General features: G+C 41.2%; 1 protein-coding gene across 1 annotated transcript in view; it reads right to left on the bottom strand.

Moving 5' to 3' along the window:
- Positions 1-16936: 16936 nt before the first annotated feature.
- The window catches only part of cxcl12a (chemokine (C-X-C motif) ligand 12a (stromal cell-derived factor 1)), a 12594-nt gene continuing 10594 nt past the window's right edge, over positions 16937-18936 (bottom strand). Inside the window, exon 4 of the mRNA XM_042065758.1 lies at positions 16937-18936. This exon is cut by the window's right edge and continues 840 nt beyond it. The gene's annotated coding sequence lies outside the window, so the exon portion shown is untranslated.

Below are 18936 nucleotides of genomic sequence, written 5' to 3' on the forward strand. Positions count from 1 at the left end.
AAGTTTCACGTTTATTGTCACATACTCGTATATAACATTTATCAGTCATGAAATGAGTTGTGCTCAAAGTAATCACAACTTTACAGAATACAATTTAAATAGAAAGTAGATAAATAGTAGAGGTAAAATAAAAAAGGATTAATTTAAGTAGAAGGATTCGGAGAGTGAACATAGTTGAGTAGAGTTCAGCATCCTGATGGCTTGAGGATGGTTCTGAATCTAGTTCTGTTTCCGATGCCCTTATATCTTCTACCAGGTGGCAGAGAGGTGAATATATTGTGGGATACCATACTTTTGAAAAATTTGTATCCATTTTCCATCATAGGAAAGACCACTCAATCCAAAGAAAAGGTGCATTTGCTGTCAATAAGCATACAAGTTTATCTTGCTATGTGACTTCATTAGCATTACCTATGGGTCCTTGTAGGGGATGTCATGGATTTCTCCTCGAAGTGCTGCTGGTACCATGAACCTCGGTTTTTTGAGGAATTTTGTCATCTGCAAAATGTAATGTCATAAAAGGTTCAAATGCAATACTAATGCAATTGCTACTCAGTTCAATGACTATGAGTAGATTTAAGTTATTTGTTCACTCTGTACAAGAAATGTATGAAGGGACACATGTAGTGCACAGAATCAGCAAATATGTCAGCTGTTTTCAAATTAGATAGCTTAATTGTCTTTCTTGACAAAGTAACACAACCTATATTTCACAAGGGTGTTGCACTTAAGACAGGAGACCAATATTCCCATTTACCTCTTCATACAGCTGAAATATGGAGGCCTTTTCTCTCTGGAGAAGGAGGTTCTGTGTAGAGAACACTGGGAATGTGGCCTGAAGAAACAGGAGGTCGACTTCTGTCGGGGGATTAGAAAATGAAATTAGAAAATGCCTCCACCAGCCTTTGGAACCTCGGCTGTTTCTCATCTACAAATATACTGGTTGTTAGTATTGGGTGTCTCACTGTGTATGTGTTTTAGACACCCTGCTGCACACTAAATTTCCTTTTCTGAGGATAAATAAAGTGAAACTTGAAACTTCATATATATATATCTTGAACTAAGTGCCAATATAATGTGTGACTTACCGTACTTAAAGGGTGTCTCATATAACTATCTTGAACTAGTGCCAATATAATGTGTGAGCTGGTGAGAGGGCCATACTGCTGCAGAATGCGGGTGATGCACGTCTCCAAACTCGGCCACCTCACGGAAATGTACAGCAGCATTTCCATATAATCACTGACATGGAGTTCACAAAATTCTGGTAAAATATGTAAGAAAAACAAACAACTTTAACACAATTTTTCCTCAGTTTGGGTGTATAACACTGGAGCTAATTGAATTACAAATCTTTCAAGTAACCTTTACGGTTTGTGCTGCCCTTAAACCAGTATCCAACGTCAAGCACAAGGTCCTCAGTGTCAAATCCAGATATCTGCAGAACAAGACATGTATTATGTCATATACAGCAAATGATTTATTTCACCTTAGCTTAACAGATATTTAATGGAAAGCAAACAGGTTGAAACTTACTTCCAAAAACCTCTTCCCTGCGTGTTTGGCAGTGTTATGGATTATATGGCAAGGGCATCCATGAATGTAAATGCTGGGATTTTCCTTAAGCATTTTTCCTTAAAAAATAATCACCGCTGTCAATGGCTATGGAGTTTGTGCTTCTAATTCAGGTATTTCATATCACTACGCAAGGACTGGAACTTCATTCAAAAGTGAAAGCAGACGGTTGATCAGCTGTGTTCTAAAGAATGTTTGATTCAAGTTCAGCGTGTGTTGTTGCAAACTATTTGTTTCTCAGCAAATGCCAAGATGAACGGTAACAAATAGGCTAGGCTATGTAGGCTAAAGTCATATCGTGGGGAGTTTATTATTTCGTTTTGGCAAGTAGCCGTGTAATAAGCGGGATAATGTATAGAACGCCGGTCATTATTAGGAAAATAAGTCCCTTCAGGGCGGAACAAGACCACTCCACTGCGCGTCGGGGTTCGGTTTGCCCTGTCGGGACTTATTTTCCCAATAATGACCGGCGTTCTATACATTATCCCTTACGTGTGACATAAACATGAGAAAATGGAAACAGGCAATTTAGCTGTCGTAACTGTGTCATTTGAGCCATCCATGATCAGCGTAAAGTGATTTTCCCTCATCTTCATCACCAGCTCGTTCCTATAATGTGGTGCAACTGCCTGATTAATGATGCACATATTTTTTGAGCTGTGGGAGAGACTTTGAAGCATTCCCTGTACAAGGGGCTGAAATTGTCAGCCACAGCAAATGCAACATTGTGTTGAACCATTGCTACAGCAACTTTCAACTCGGCTCTCCTTGTCTGCAACAGAAACAAATCAAAAAAGATATAGCTATGCTGAATACAAATTTGAATGTTAACACTGTTTTAACCCTTGTCTGTATGTCCATTAAAATCTATGCATTTCAGTAACAATAAAAAATAAATTACAGAGCAGTATTCTGTGCATGTCATGGATGAATGTCTTATAATATGGCATAAACATGGAATAGATGGAATAGAAAATTGTATTCATGAACATTGTAATCAAACTTTTGGATTTAATGTGCTATGTACCTTGACCTCATTTCTTTAGTCACTGGCAAGTAAAAGTTTTTGACTGTGCTGGTTGACTTCAGTGCTGCTGTTTGGTCTGATGCCCCTTACTTTCTATGTGCCTTGTCACATCCCGCACACCTTGATGGGCACAGGAGTTCTCTTGGCGGCAGATAGAGCACCAGTAATAGCAGCTGGTGCTTCCTACAGTAATAAATGGGCATTTAGAGGTCCATTCATTATTAAAAGAGCTCTTGTAGGTGGCTGCTCCTGGTACTTTTCTCCCTTTTAGCACCTTAGCTCTCTTCTAGCACCCTAGCCATCTCCTCCTCCATCTCTTCCACCTGCACTGTCTCCTCCTCCATCTCCTCCACCTCCTCTTCCACCTGCACTGTCTCCTCCTCCATCTCCTCCACCTCCTCTTCCACCTGAACCGTCTCCTCCTCTTCCACCTGCACTGTCTCCTCCTCCATCTCCTCCACCTCCTCTTCCACCTGAACCGTCTCCTCTTCCACCTGAACCGTCTCCTCCTCCATCTCCTCCTCTTCCACCTGAACCGTCTCCTCTTCCACCTGCACTGTCTCCTCCTCCATCTCCTCCTCTTCCACCTGAACCGTCTCCTCCTCCATCTCCTCCTCTTCCACCTGCACTGTCTCCTCCTCCATCTCCTCCTCTTCCACCTGAACTGTCTCCTCCTCTTCCACCTGCACTGTCTCCTCCTCCATCTCCTCCTCTTCCACCTGCACTGTCTCCTCCTCCTCCTCCTCCTCCACCTCCTCTTCCACCTGCACTGTCTCCTCCTCCATCTCCTCCTCTTCCACCTGCACTGTCTCCTCCTCCTCCACCTCCTCCTCCTCCTCTTCCACCTGCACTGTCTCCTCCTCCTCCACCTCCTCTTCCACCTGCACCGTCTCCTCCTCTAGTACACCTACCCTTTTAGCCACTTTCTCTTGGCTAGCATCTTCTAAACTGGCCTCTTTCCTCTCAGGGCGAATGAGCGGATGCTTAATTGTTTTTATCTGACATCTTTGAAAGACAGATAATGATTAATGCATCCATGGCCAGGATATAATTATAAAATAGGACATGATTTTAAAAGTTACCTAAAACATCGACTTTGCAATACATTTTAATTTATTTAGTGCTAATTTATTTGGTCAGTCATCATCGTGTGATGACGAAAATTACTATGGCCTAGACTGTTCTGAATAGGTGTTGTCAGTGAACAGGCTGTATAACTGTTGGCTAAGTTACAGATACTCATGAAAAACGGATGCTATCTGGGAAACATTTTCTAACAGCAGTCATTGTTTGTGTCAAACAAGTTGTGAATTTGTTGTAACATTAAAACTAGGGCTGTCAAAAGTAACTGATTAATTTCGATTAATTAATTTGATAGAAAAAATAACTGATTAAAAAAAATAGTGCAGATTAGTCAATTATGTATGACCTTTGAACCTGAGCTAGTCAGTAAAAATTAGACTGTAAAATGTGGAAATGGAAAATGTGCTGCCTGGATCATTTATTGGAACATTTACGGCCTGATGGTTTTGATAAAAATAAAGTGTTGATTAAAATAAAGTCCTCTGCAATGTCTGCAGCAAGGAATTTGCATATCACCGGAGTTCGTCAACTCTAAAGTCGCACATCAATGCAAAGAAATAGTGTTGACATTGAGGGGAGTGTTGATTTATTTTCATTGTATCCCCTAGGTTATATCTGTGGCCTGAAAAAATCTTCCCGAAACACTTTTAAATTTATTTCCTCAGAATATTAGGCCATATTATAGATTATTATGGCCATTATTTGAACAGTGAAAATAATAATAAAAAAGTTTTTGAACTTTAATGTCACTAATGCTGATTATTCAATGATTCATTTGAATTTAAATATTTAAAATACTTTCACAGCAAAAATTGTATATGTGATTAATCACAGAGTATGTAATTAATTCGATTAATTTTTTTAATCGATTGACAGCCCTGATTAAAAAGGGAGTTGACTTACTATGTGCTCAAAGTGATGCTCAGCGCTCCACTGGTTGCCTCTCTGTGGGTGAACGAAACGTTCGGAAGACGTCGTAGCAGAAATACGTGAACAATTCCAGGATATGCTTTTTTTTCATTGGTTGTTGCATTAAAACCCAGATACAATAATGCTATTTATTTTTATTTATTTTATTTTTAATGCTATTAATGCTATTTCTGATTGCCTATTGTGTAACCCCCCGGTTTTTTTTTTGATTGGCTGATCAGTGGCAGGCTCGACTAAAAACTCAAGGGGAGACACGCTTGATTCCATACTGCCGGTTCCATAGTGAGAGAGGTGCGGCTAGAGACATTTTGGGCGCTGTAGCATATTAAATATTATAAATAGTTTTTCTGCGTGACAAATTCAATGTGTGGCGGGAGTGTGTGACAAAAGACCAAAATGAGTGACTGTCACGCTCAATGCGTGACACTTGGGAGCGCTGTATAATAGACAGCTTTAGGTTAGCTTGAATACTACTAACCTATAGGAATACTAATTAGCATGCTAGCTAGCTTTGTCTGCTAAGCTAAGCAAACAAATGAACACAATACCTCGTGTGGTGGACATTTTAGATCATTACAGAGTACTTCTACTGATCAAGAGAGATTTATTTGTTACACAGTTACAGAATACAGTGTCTTTGAAGTAGGTTGCATATTAATCATATTAATTAATTCCTGAATTTCCCCTCGGGGATCAATAAAGTATATATCTATCTATCTATCTATCTAATCCATTCACTGCCTGTAGTCATGGAGGTTGCATATAAATCCCTAGCCGTTCAACTCTAAAAAACTATTCATGACGTTAGTAGATAAAACTTAAAATGAAGAACATTTACGACATAAAAAAAATAATTTTGCTACTTGTACATGTATAGGTGAGTTATTTTAAGGAGTTTGTCATAGAAAAAGAAAGAAAGCTGTCTCAACTAATCAATATATGGATTTTCAACAGTCTTGCTTTCACCTAACAATAGATAAGTATTAAGTTAGTGAAACTTGTAAATCTCGTGACCAAACGTATAAAGCTGATAACAGGACTGAACGTTCAGAACCTAACAGAAGAAGTAACAGAAAGTAAAAAAGTAACAGGATCCTGTACCGAACATCAAAGGTATGCACAAAGTAATCTATTATTTTTGTGTTTGTTTTACAAGCAACAGCTATCTACGGAGCCCCTAAGGGGACATGAGCAAAAAAAATCTAAAGTTTAGTTTCATGTGCTCACTCAATGTGGTAATTGAACCATTTGAAAAGATGACTTTGGTAGTTGGCGTCTTCCAAGTTACCTGCAGTCTACCCTTTGATAATCTGGAGTTAGTAAAGGTAACTTTTAGCTGTCTGGTGTCTTCAAACTTCTGTTAAGTTTTGTTTCACCGTGGCGGCTGTATTCAGCACTTAACATTTTAGCATTGCTAGTTCTAACACTGCACGTGTTTGAGGATAATATTTGGTCATCCTAGTTAAGCCTAACATTGTCACTATTTATGAAGGTTTGTGGGCCATTTGACATTCTTAGCTAAACCTGAACATAATAGGTTAAGCCAACATTATTTATGTTTTTACTGTGGAGAAGTTTGAGAAATATTCTGTGTCAGTCCCTGCAAACCACGTTGTAGATTTTGTTCATTTTCTTGTTTGTTTTTAGATAAATTTTCTAACATTGTGCCTTTCTTTTATACAGATAAATGAAGAATTCAGATGGATTGCAATTGAACTGGACCAGTTGCAATTGCTTTAAAAATAAACAATGCTATCAGAAAATTAAAATTGCTGTGTGCTTTTATTCCGACAGAAGTGAAGTAAGTTACTATAACTTAAAAAGATCCATGCAAATTGTTACCTTAATTTTGTGACCTTAAGTGACCTTAAGTGATTTCAACTCAAGCTGTTTTTTGAGTAAATATTGTGAGACTTTTATAGTTAGAAGAACTCAATTAGTTTAGCACAATCAAACTGATTTGTCCTCTAAAAGCTTAATTAAGTTAAACCAACTTAATTATATTAATTTGATCATATAATATAATTCAGTTCTAACTATATAAGTCTCACAATATTTACTAAAAAACGGCTTGAGTTATTTTTTTTTAGCCTGTAGTCATGGAGGTTGACTTGTGCTCCGTTTACACGTGGCCAGCTATTTTCATAAACAGACATTTTACCCTCTCCGTTTTCAAAAATAACATTGTGCACACCTGTCAGTTTTCAGAAAAGTTTTCCTTTACACTAACCCGGGTATATGCCTTCAAGAGCATGCCAAACCTGTACGTGGCAGTGTAACGAGAAGCTCAAGCCCATGTTAACCAATCAGAATCCCAAAAAATATGAACAACAGCAACGAATCACTTCAAATGCAGAAAAACATTCCGGTTGCATCGTTTTTGTTGTCGTTTTTGTTGTCGTCTAAACAGGACCTTGGTCTGTGGAAGTTGTTTACTTCTGGAAATGGAGCACATGGCCATTATCATGTGGTGCGAGCACAACGCATCAGGGAAGAGAACATGGACTTGTACGTCATCTATTTCTGATAGTTCCGCAATTCAGTCGTCCACACTAATATGCAACGGCTCCAACTTAAAACAAACACGGGGCGTCAGCGGACCCAAATGGTTCCGTTTCGGGAGCTGGAAGACAATGGTGTAATGAAGACAAAAGTCTTTCGGATTCAAATGAATACGCAATAGTGTGGACATAACCTGAGTGTGTGTGTGTGTGTGTGTTGCCAGGCTGTGGTTGTGTTCTGCAAACTTGTGCCAGTGTAGGGCTCTCAGCGCTGTGTGTGTGTGTGTGTGTGTATGTGTGTGTGTATTGCCATGCAGTGGTTGTGTTCTGCAAACTTGTGCCAGTGTAGGGTTCTCAGCACTGTGTGTGTGTGTGTGTGTTTCCATGCTGTGGTTGTGTTCTGCAAACTTGTGGCAGTTTAATGTTTTCAGCGCTGTGTGTGTGTGTGTGTGTGTGTGTGTGTGTTGCCATGCTGGGCTTGTGTTCTGCAAACTTGTGCCAGTTTAAGGTTCTCAGTGCTGTGTGTGTGTGTGTGTGTGTGTGTGTGTTACCATGCTCGGGTTGTGTTCTGCAAACTTGTGCCAGTTTAAGGTTCTTTGCGCTGTGTGTGTGTGTTTGTGTGTGTGTGTTACCATGCTGGGGTTGTGTTCTGCAAACTTGTGCCAGTTTAAGGTTCTCAGCGCTGTGTGTGTGTGTGTGTGTACGCTGTGTAACAGAGAGATGATGTCCATCTGCTTGCCATCAGACTTCACTCTACTGTCTCAGCAGCCCCAGTTAGGACAGATGTCATCTGTGTGTGTATGTGTGTGTGTGTGTGAGTGTATGTGTGAATTTCCAGAATGCAGCGTTTGTGGCAGCTTTGTGAATGTACTGGATTTCTGCACACAAACCCACGTCATCTGTCACTTCATCTCAGCTCCAGCTCTGTGCCTGGGTGTGTGTGTGTGAGTGTGTGTGTCTGTCTGTCTGTCTGGTTGAGGTTTTTAGAAACACAGCTTTTGTCAGAAGACGGATCGTGTTTGTGCTTTGTGTGTCTGCCGCCTCTTTTGATCGACGTCCTGTTGTGTAGAGTGGGAGGCTGTGTGTGTGTGTGTGTGTGTGTGTGCGTGTGTGTGTGCGTGTGTATGTGTGTGTGTGTGTGTGTGTGTGTTTGTATGTATGTGGGCAAAGGTGGCGTCACTCTCTCTCTCTCTCTTTGATGTGTTTCCATGATGACTTGTCGTTGTGTTTTTTTCCTAACTCTCCTAATTCTGTCAGTATTTCGTGTTAAGCTCCCATAATTCACAAGCTCTCTGCAAGCATCATCAGATGCTCACACACGCACACACAAACACACACACACACTAACATACACACACTCACTGTGTTAAGCACCCATAATTTACAAGCTCGCTGCAAGCATAATGACACATACACAGCCACAAATATTCATTCACACATACACATATATACACACTCACATGCCAAAACACACCCACACACATACTCTCTCTCACACACACACACTCTCTCTCTCACACACACACACACACACACACACAGGTGAACCAGCTATACAACTCCTTAAGATTAATAGCAAGCTGTAAAAGACATGAAGTTGAAGAGGTCTACTTAGATCGGCCATATGCCCTGTCACTGGGCCTCAACTCATGCCGTGTGCACTGTGATTGGCCATCGGCCCATACCATATTGTAAAACTGACAATCGAGTTCTATAAATATGTAATAATCATCCCAGACAAGTTCTATAAACATGTTATAATCATACCAGACGAGCTCTGTAAACATGTTATAATAATCCCAGACGAGTTCTATAAATATGTAATAATCATCCCAGATGAGTTCTATAAATATGTAAAAATAATCCCAGACGAGTTCCATAAATATGTAATAATCATCCCAGATGAGTTCTATAAACATGTTATAATCATCCCAGGCGAGCTCTATAAATATGTAATAATCACCCCAGAAGAGTTCTATAAACATGTTATAATCATACCAGCGTCACTCACTCACATACCAGCATGTAATAATAATCCCAGACGAGCTCTATAAACATGTAATAATAATCCCAGACGAGCTCTATCAGCATTTATCACCCGGAGAGAAGAAATACTCTTTTCTGATTGGCTGGCGGGGTGGCTTTTAATTCTGAATAACGGGACACCTATGAAATAGATCTGGTAAAAAAGTTTAATCGCTGTTCCATATCAATGCTTATAAATGGTAACTATAACAATGATAGTAGGACGACAGTTGAGCCTGGAGGCAGGCTTCGCAACAATGGAATCAACTGTAAACAAGCTAACTGTCCATGCTATTCGCAACAATGGAATCAACTGTAAACAAGCTAACTGTCCATGCTAACTGTTATAGGGCCAACAAGCTCCGCTGGCGTGTAAGGGTCCGGTTCGCCCTGTCGGGACTTATTTTCCCAATAATGACCGGCGTTCTATACATTATCCCTTACGTAATAATAATCCCAGGCAAGCTCTATATGTCATAATCATGGCAGTTAGAAGATGTCTATAAACAGGCAAACCATGCCTGGCAGCAGGCCTTTGGATACACAAATTCAACAGAACTCGTAGAGGGATCTGTGTGTGTGTGTGTGTGTGTGTGCATGTGAGGGTGTGTGTATGTGTTTGGTGCTATGGTTTGGTGTCTATGTGTGTGTGTGTGTGTGTGTGTGTGTGTGTGTGTGTAAATGTGAGTGTGTGTGTGTGTGTGTTGTGTACGCGTGTGAGTGTGAGTCTGTGTGTCTGTGTGTTGTGTACACGTGTGAGTGTGAGTCTGTGTGTGTGTGTGTGAGAGAGTGTGTGTGTGTGTGTGTGTGTGTGAGTCTGTGTGTCTGTGTGTTGTGTACGAGTGTGATGTGAGTCTGTGTTTGTGCGCGTGTGTGTGTGTGTGTGTGTGTAACTCAGTGCCTTCATGAGTAGTCCTGACAGCTTAATTCACTGTAAGACAACCACACACTCACTCCGCCAAGCCACAGGCTCAGTCCGTGTGTGTCTCTGTGTGTGTGTGTTTTTGTGTGTGTGTGTGTGTGTGGTTGAATGAGTGGGGTCCTCAAACCATTTTGGTTATAGTGTGTTTCAGTGCATATCAGTGTCTGTCATAAAAGTGTATGTGAAACAGACGAACGCACCTCTTTCTCTCTCTCTCAAACGATCCCCCCCCCCCACACACACACACACACACACACACACTCTCACACACACACACACACACACAGACACACATGCCTGCACTAGGTCGTTTTCTCTGATCTTGTGTACAGCCACATAATCATGCACCAAGAGATACACTTATCAACAAACATACACACACACACACAGACACACACACACACACATATACTCTCTCTCTCACACACATATATACTCACACACACAGACACACACTCTTTCTCTCACACACACATACACACACACTCTACCTCTCTCTCACACACACACATACACACACACACACACATATATACTCTCGCTCTCTCTCTCTCACACACAGACACACAGACACACACACACTCTCTCTTTCTCACACACATACACACACACACTCTCTCTCTCTCTCACACACACACACATACACACACACACTTTCTCTCTCACACACACACACATACACACACACTTTCTCTCTCACACACACACACACACATACACACACTCTCTCTTTCTCGCACACATGCACACACACACTCTCTCTCTCTCTCACACACACACATACACACACACTTTCTCTCTCTCTCACACACACACACACACTCTATCTCTCTCTCTGTCCGTGTCTCTATTTCTCTCACAGATACATGCATACGGTGAAATTAATACAACTTCACATAAACACATGAACTGAACTTTAGAATCCATCTTCATAAATGAATAGATATTTATTTTAAAAAAATGAGAAGACATTGATATAGAATAAAACATTGGAAAATATAATAATGAAGTTACATTCATGGGTGGATAGCCTAAAATATACATTAAAGTGGCCTATTAAAAGTGTGCATGTATGTGTGTGAGAGAGAGAGAGAGAGAGAGAGACAGACAGACAGACAGACAGATACTTTCTGTCTATCAAAGTTGTCTTACAGATGTGAACTTTTGTACATTTTGAGGCAAAGCAAATGACTGGATACCAGAGGTGGGACCAAGTCATTGTTTTGCAAGTCACAAGTTAGTCTCAAGTCTTTGCCTTCAAGTCCCGAGTCAAGTCCCGAGTCAAGACAGGCAAGTCCCGAGTCAAGTCCCAAGTCAAGACCGACAATTCTCAAGTCGAGTCCCAAGTCCTATCGTTTGAGTTTCCTTTCGAGTCCTTTTAACAACAGAGAAATAATATTTAAACAGATCATGTATGCCTTTAAGATTTGTATATATTTATTAAACCTTTTTTTGCAAGAACATTGTTCAAACACTCATTTGACTCAACCATGTCACCACTTTATAAAAAATATCCTCACTCAAAATTAAATAAAATAAAATAAAAATTTAATTAAATTAAATAAAATTAAATAATCTACATGTAATACATTCATGCCTCTATCAGTTCAGGTTGCTCCCTTGATAAACAATTGGCATGCATCCATAGGTGTGTGACTGGTGTGTGTGTGTGTGTGAGTGAGAGAGAGAGAGAGAGAGTGTGTGTGTGTGTGAGAGTGTGTGTGTGTTTGAGAGAGAGATAGATTGTGTGAGTGTGAATGTGTGTGTGTGAGAGTGAGTGAGTGTGTGAGAGAGAGAGTGAGAGAGTGTGTGTGTGTGTGTGTGAGGGAGAGAGAGAGAGAGTGTGTGTGTGTGAGAGAGAGTGAGTGAGAGAGAGAGCGAGAGATAGATTGTGTGTGTGTGAGCGAGTGTGTGTGTGTATGAGAGTGTGTGTGTGTGAGAGTGAGTGTGTGAGAGAGAGAGAGAGAGAGAGTGTGTGTGTGTGTGTGAGAGAGAGAGAGAAAGAGAGAGAGATAGATTGTGATTGTGTGTGAGTGTGTGTTTGAGAGTGTGTGAGAGAGAGAGTGAGAGAGTGTGTGTGTGTGTTGTGTGTGTGTGAGAGGGAGAGAGAGAGAGAGTGTGTGTGTGTGAGAGAGAGTGAGTGAGAGAGAGAGCGAGAGATAGATTGTGTGTGTGTGTGAGAGAGAGTGTGTGTGTGAGAGAGAAAGTGAGAGTGTATGTGTGTGTGTGTGTGTGTGTGTGTGTGAGAGAGAGTGAGTGTGTGTTAGAGAGTGTGTGTGTGTGTGTGAGTGTGTGTCAGTGTGTGTGTGAGAGAGAAAGAGAGCGAGATTGGAAGGGGACTGGATTGGAAGTGTCATGAACATAACAATGAACAGAGTTGTGCTTTTCTATGTCAGGGCCCTATGCTGCATTGCATTTGCAAAAGATCAAATTGGCCAAAAGTCTGTCAGTCATTTGTGCACGATGAGGGCGTAGAATGATGCCACCATGGCTGAAAACTCGCTCCACTGGAGCACTAGAGGCAGGCACTGCTAACACTCTGATGGCTATGTCTAGGTAGTGACCTAGGTAGGAGAGGTCCCAACATCCTTCTTCTGCCTCTTATGGTATGCAGCAAACAGCCCTTCTCCTTCTCCAAGGTCCTCTTCCTCTTCATCAACAAGAAGCACAGTTGCTCAGTCTCTGCAGCATCTTGCAGGATCAATTCTGGAAAAACATTTAACAGCAGCAGCAGAAACAAAATAGCCCTTATTACCATTGGTGTTGGTGATAGTGTTGGACTGAAAAATGCAATTATTGATGCTGTCAATTAGATCAGACTATGAGGAAAAAAGTTGCATTGAAGTCAATAGTATTTACCTTTAACTCGTTGTGCCACCTCTGCCTTGATGTCACGATTGACCAGCACATGAGGCTCCACCCACAGCAGAGAAAAGGCTGGATCCAAGGCGGCTGCTTTCAGGTAGACTGGGTCTGAAAAGGGGGCAGTGATCCCATCTTGAGTCCTGGCCATTTTCACGTTAATGAATATCCCAAGAAATCTTTTGTTCAGGGATGCCTGGAGAATTCTGACCAGGCCGCTCAGGAAACGAACTTGAGGCTTCAGCTTCTCAAGGTGGTGATTGAGGGACAAGACGGATGGAACAACTGCACTGATTGTGACGACCTTATCACCCTGTGTCAGATCAGTTGCTTCTCCAAACGGCTTCAAAATGTCCACCAACTCCTTCAACAGATTCCACTCTCGTGGCGTGAATGACAACTCCTTATGCCCAGCCTTTTCTAGAACAGCACAGAGCCTTAGATGATCACAGTGCAGAACTGCCTTTACTTGTCTCAGTGTTGAGTTCCATCTAGTGTTTACTGCAGCAGGGATGCCTTTCTGTTCCCCAAATTCACTATCAAACACATCTTTGAATGTTGTGCTGGTGTGGAGCAGTGAGCTAAGTTTTGATAACTTGGAAAGAGAAGGACATGCCACTTTTGTTTCTTTCAAACCGTCTCCCACCACCAGCTGAAGCGTATGCGCAAAACACTGCAGGCGCTGTTTCTTTGCCATAGCAGCATCTACCGTTTGCTGTTCTTCCAGGATTAAGTCACACCAGAGATCAGGGTCATCAAGATGATCTCCGTCATCATCCTCTTGTTCACTGGGGAAGCACACAGTGAATGCCTTTCGCATGTTAGCAGCATTGTCACTAATAATGTAGTCCAATTTATCTTTGATGCTGTATTCATCGCATATTGCCTCAAATTGGTCACAGATTCGTTCAGCTGTGTGTGAGCCTTTGAAGCGATTGCAGGCCAAGAGATTGGTCTTTAGCTGTATCCTCTCTGTCTCTCTCTCTATCCAGTGGACAGTGATACCAAGGAATCCCCTCATCTTTCGGTCAGACCAAATGTCCACAGTGACCGAAACATGCTCAGTGTTGCTCAATTGAGTTTTTAATCTTGAACGTCTCTCCCCAGCGAGGCTCTCTGTTTTTGATGTCAACGTTCTGCGACACACTGGGCTGTACTTACTGTCAACTACTGTCAGAAAGTGCCGAAAACTCTTGTTTTCCACAATAGACAGGGGAAGGTTGCAATCAATAATCAAGTCGGACAGTATTGCATTAGTAATAGCTTTCTGCTGTGGATGACTCATGCTGTAATGCCCTACACGACTGTCCAAGAATTGTGAGATTGAAGGCTGTTGTGGTTCATCTATGATGCTTTTATTCATCTGGTATTCTTCAAATCTGTAACAGGTAAGCATATCAAACAGATGTCAGAAAATGCTAACATTGTGTTAATATTATTTTTTGGGGTTAATATTAATTGTATTGTATACTGTAAGAGTGTATATGTTTTAACAAACAGATGTCAGAAAATGCTAACATTGTGTTAATATTATTTTTGGGGGTTAATATTAATTGTATTGTATACTGTAAGAGTGTATATGTTTTAACATTAAATAAATAAACATTAAATAAATAAACATAAAATAAATTTCATTTTCAGTGTACCCTTTCTTAAAATGGTACACATATTCCTAATATAGGCTAAAGTACATTAAACTGACCTTGATTTGGCTTGCTTAAGTTTTGCTGCTGGCAGCAGTCTACTGTGTATAATCCACTGACTAGCTAAACTATCCAGTCTCAAGCTTTTGGTTAATTTATAATCACCCCCGTGATTCAGATACGGGCATTCATAAAGCGGTCCTAGTTAAATCAACCTTAAACGTTCGTTTTCAAAGATGTGCAACTCATCGAGTGGTTAGTGGTGTTTGCTGATGTTCCAAAACGAGTGTCTTAGCGAAATACAGTTTCTGTCGTGTTTAATTTTGCCATTTTGTATTCCAAATATCAAGAGGAAGTTAAGGAATGTTTAGCTTGGGTTGATTTAAGGATAATTTTATGAATGCCTGTAGCCAACCATTCTGACGCAGGGGGTGATTCCAAATTAGCCAAAAGCTCGAGACTGGACCATTTATCAACATTTTGATGTCAAACACTCTTTCATCCAAGACAACCCATAAAGGGAGCTTAACGTGCTAAATAGTGAGATAGGAGATACAGTTTACCATGTTTTTAAGTCAAGGTGGTGTTAACAGTGAGTTTACAGTCTCATTGATATGTAGCTAGCTAGCAATTCAGTTACTCAGCCAACAAGCTAGTGTTGGCTTTGATTCAAAACTTACCGTTCTTTGTGTAACTTCAAATGTCGGACGAAGTTCGAAGTTGTCGCGTCTCCGTCTGTTATCTTGCTCCCGCATGTTTTACAAACTGCAATTCTTTTTTTGTTTATCACCTCATAGTTTTTGTACCCAAACGAAACTACCTTTGGTATCATTTTTGCCTACTGTTGCGCGCGTTTAGTTTGTTCCTCTTTATTGGATGCTCGTACTTTGATTGGTTGGATGCTGTCAGGTCGAAACAACGTGGATCTAATTTGATTGGATGTCGTGCCATACACACTTCACGCTGCGTGAATCACGCACACAGATGCACACAGGTGCAAAGGGAGAAAGAGTGAACAGTGTGAACATACTTTTTAATCTTTGGGTTCGAGGAAAGTAGCAAGTCTTTTCAAGTCAAAAGGGTCAAGTCCAAGTGAAATCACGAGTCACTGATGTTAAAGTCCAAGTCAAGTTGCAAGTTTTTTAAGATTTTGTGAAGTCGAGTCTAAAGTCATCAAATTTATGACTCGAGTCTGACTCGAGTCCAAGTCATGTGACTCGAGTCCACAACTCTGCTGGATACCATTCAGGCCAGACACACACACACACACATACATACACAGACACATACAGACATAGCCTGTCTCTGTCTCAAACACAGACACACACACACTTACATACACACACATAAACTGTCTCTGTCTCGAACACAGACACACACATGCTTTGCACACATTCACACACACACACTCACACACACACACACACACAGAAGTCTCGAACAGACACACACATGCTTTGCATACAAACACACATGCATGGTTCAGACCTGCAGACACGGCCCACTCATATGCTGCACACACTACAGACAGCTTTTGACAGACTGAATTTTATTGATGTGTATATACATGTACTGTGTGTGTGTGTGTGTGTGTGTGTGTGGATGGGTGGGAGGGCGAGTGTGTGACAGGCGTCAGATTTGTTGGCAGTCGACTCTCACTGAAGGCTGCTGTGAGTGTGATGGATAGTAGCAGGAGTGCTGAAAGTCCTCAGACAACACACACACACACGGTGCTAATTGATAACACACACACACACACACACACACACACACACAGACACACACACACACACTCACAGACACACACACACACACACGGTGCTAATTGATAACACACACACACACACACTTATTGTTACCATATTGATACAATGACACCATATTGACAGGACTGCTCCACTCTGTGTGAGGCTGATAGGTCAAGGTCGTAGGCTGTTAGGTCAAGGTCGTAGGCTGATAGGTCAAGGTCGTAGGCTGATAGGTCAAGGTCGTAGGCTGATAGGTCAAGGTTGTAGGCGTTGGGTAAGAGGCTGTTATGATTTCATGAAGCAGTGTGAAATGTTCATACACACATAACATGTGTTCATTTATAAGCACATCATAACAGGTATTCATTTATACACACCATAACATGTATTCATTCATACACACACACACACCATAGAATGTAATCATTCATACATACACACCATAGAGTTTAATCATTCATACACACCATACCATGTATTCATTCATACACACACACCATAGAGTTTAATCATTTATAAACACACCATAAAATGTATTCATATTATTTGTCTTATTTAGGCTCAACGGCAATACAAATAACTCTGTCTTTCTTCTAATTAATAAAATGCTCAAACATATCTTTCTTTTTGGATATGTGGTTTATTTATTTTCAGTAAAACTGTAATACCATGGTTACCATAACACATAACTGGAAGGATGCTATATGGGACTACAGATAGACAAACACATATTTGTATATAAAACAATCCATTATAAAGTGCCTTCATATTCCAAAGTATATAAATGTGAATAGGTAGCCAACTCTCTTTGAACCAACAGATAACTAGAGACTAATACTTCTGCTACTGCTTACGCTAAGGCTAGCACTAATGTTGCTAATGCTAGCACTAATGTTGCTAAGGTTAGCTCTAATGTTGCTAAGGCTAGCTCTAATGCTACTAGCACTGCTACTGCTGATGAATCTACACTGGATCAAATTAGTTGGGCCCTAATCTGGCCCCAATCTCCCAGGCTCATATGCAACAGGTTAGCCCTTAATGCATGTCTATGGGTGTATCTGCTAACAGGTTAGCCCTTAATGCAATTCTAACAGGTTAGCCCTTAATGTATGTCTATGGGTGTATCTGCAAACGGGTTAGCCCTTAATGCATGTCTATGGGTCTATCTGCTAAGAGGTTAGCCCTTAATGCATTTCTATGGTTTTATCTGCTAAGAGGTTAGTCCTAATACATTTGTAATTGATTTATCATACAACAGTTACAACAAAGCTAAACATTCAGTTGCATTGAGTTGGCATTTAATTATCCTGACTAGGCCTCTGGGACTGGGGAGCTGTAAGGAGAGCTGCACAGATGAGAAGGATCTTACATTAATCTACCCACTAAACACACACACACACACTCACACACACACATACATACACACACACACACTCACATACACACACATGACAGGAGAGGCGCCAAACACTAAACAGCGTAGTTGACATTGTTGGAAAAGGTTTGTGTTTATGTCAGGAGACAGTCTTGTGTTGATCTGTGCGTTAGGTTTGTGTGTTTGAAAGATGTTTGTCCTTGCAGGATTATGTGGATGAAGATGTTGATTATTTGGGCTAATGACTTGCTATGTTTGTTTGAGCTGTGTGATTGTGTTTGCATGTGTGTTTTTCGGCGTGTGTGTATATGTAGGTCTTTGTGGATGCCTGAGCAAGTGAGATATTTGTATGTGTGTGTGTGTGTGTGACAGAGTGAAAACGGTATGTGTATGTGTGTGTGTGTGTGTGTGTGTGTATGACAGAGAGAGTGAAAACTATGTGTGTGTGTGTGTGTGTGTGTGTGTGTGGTTGCGCGGCACAGTATTTGGAGTAATGATGCCATTACGGCCGCATGCCACACATACACTGACTGCTCCATTAGCATCGTACTCATGTCCAGATGTTTGCCTGTTCACACACACACACACACACACACACACACACACGGCACCTACACACATAACACAGTGAACAAGTTCCAGTAATGCTCATTACATTTGCTGAAGAGTGAGCTAACGCCAGTTTGCTTGGGGGCTTGTTTACGCTCCACAGAAAGGGAAACAGCTGTCAAGAGCAGGACAAGAGAACAACAGAGCACAACTTTCCCACCCCTCCCAGCATCTGATAGTGGACACACACCACTAACCTGTCCTCTGCACTGTGTGTGTGTGTGTGTGTCTGATAGTGGCCGCTGTGGCCCAGCTCAGTTGGGCATGCATGCAGCACATGGCACAGGTCAGCAGAGCTCTGGATAGGTTTGGGATAGGTTTGGAATAGGTTTGGGTGAGATAGGTCTGAAAAGGTCTGGATGAGAAAGGTCTGGATAGGTTTGAGATAGGTTTGGAATAGGTTTCGAATAGATTTGGGATAGGTTCGGGTGAGATAGGATTGGATAGGTTTTGGTGAGATAGGTTTGCAGTAGGTCTGGATAGGTTTTGGTGAGAGGTCTGGATTGATCTGGAGAGATCTCCAGCATGGATCTAATAAAGTGAGCTGCCATCTGAATATCTCATGACTGGGCCTTGGGCTGTAGGTCCTCACACATGTTTCCACTAACCTGTCCTCCACGGTGTGTGTGTGTGTGA

The sequence above is a fragment of the Alosa sapidissima genome, chromosome 16 (genome assembly GCF_018492685.1).
Source record: "Alosa sapidissima isolate fAloSap1 chromosome 16, fAloSap1.pri, whole genome shotgun sequence".
Taxonomy (NCBI): Eukaryota; Metazoa; Chordata; class Actinopteri; order Clupeiformes; family Clupeidae; genus Alosa; species Alosa sapidissima.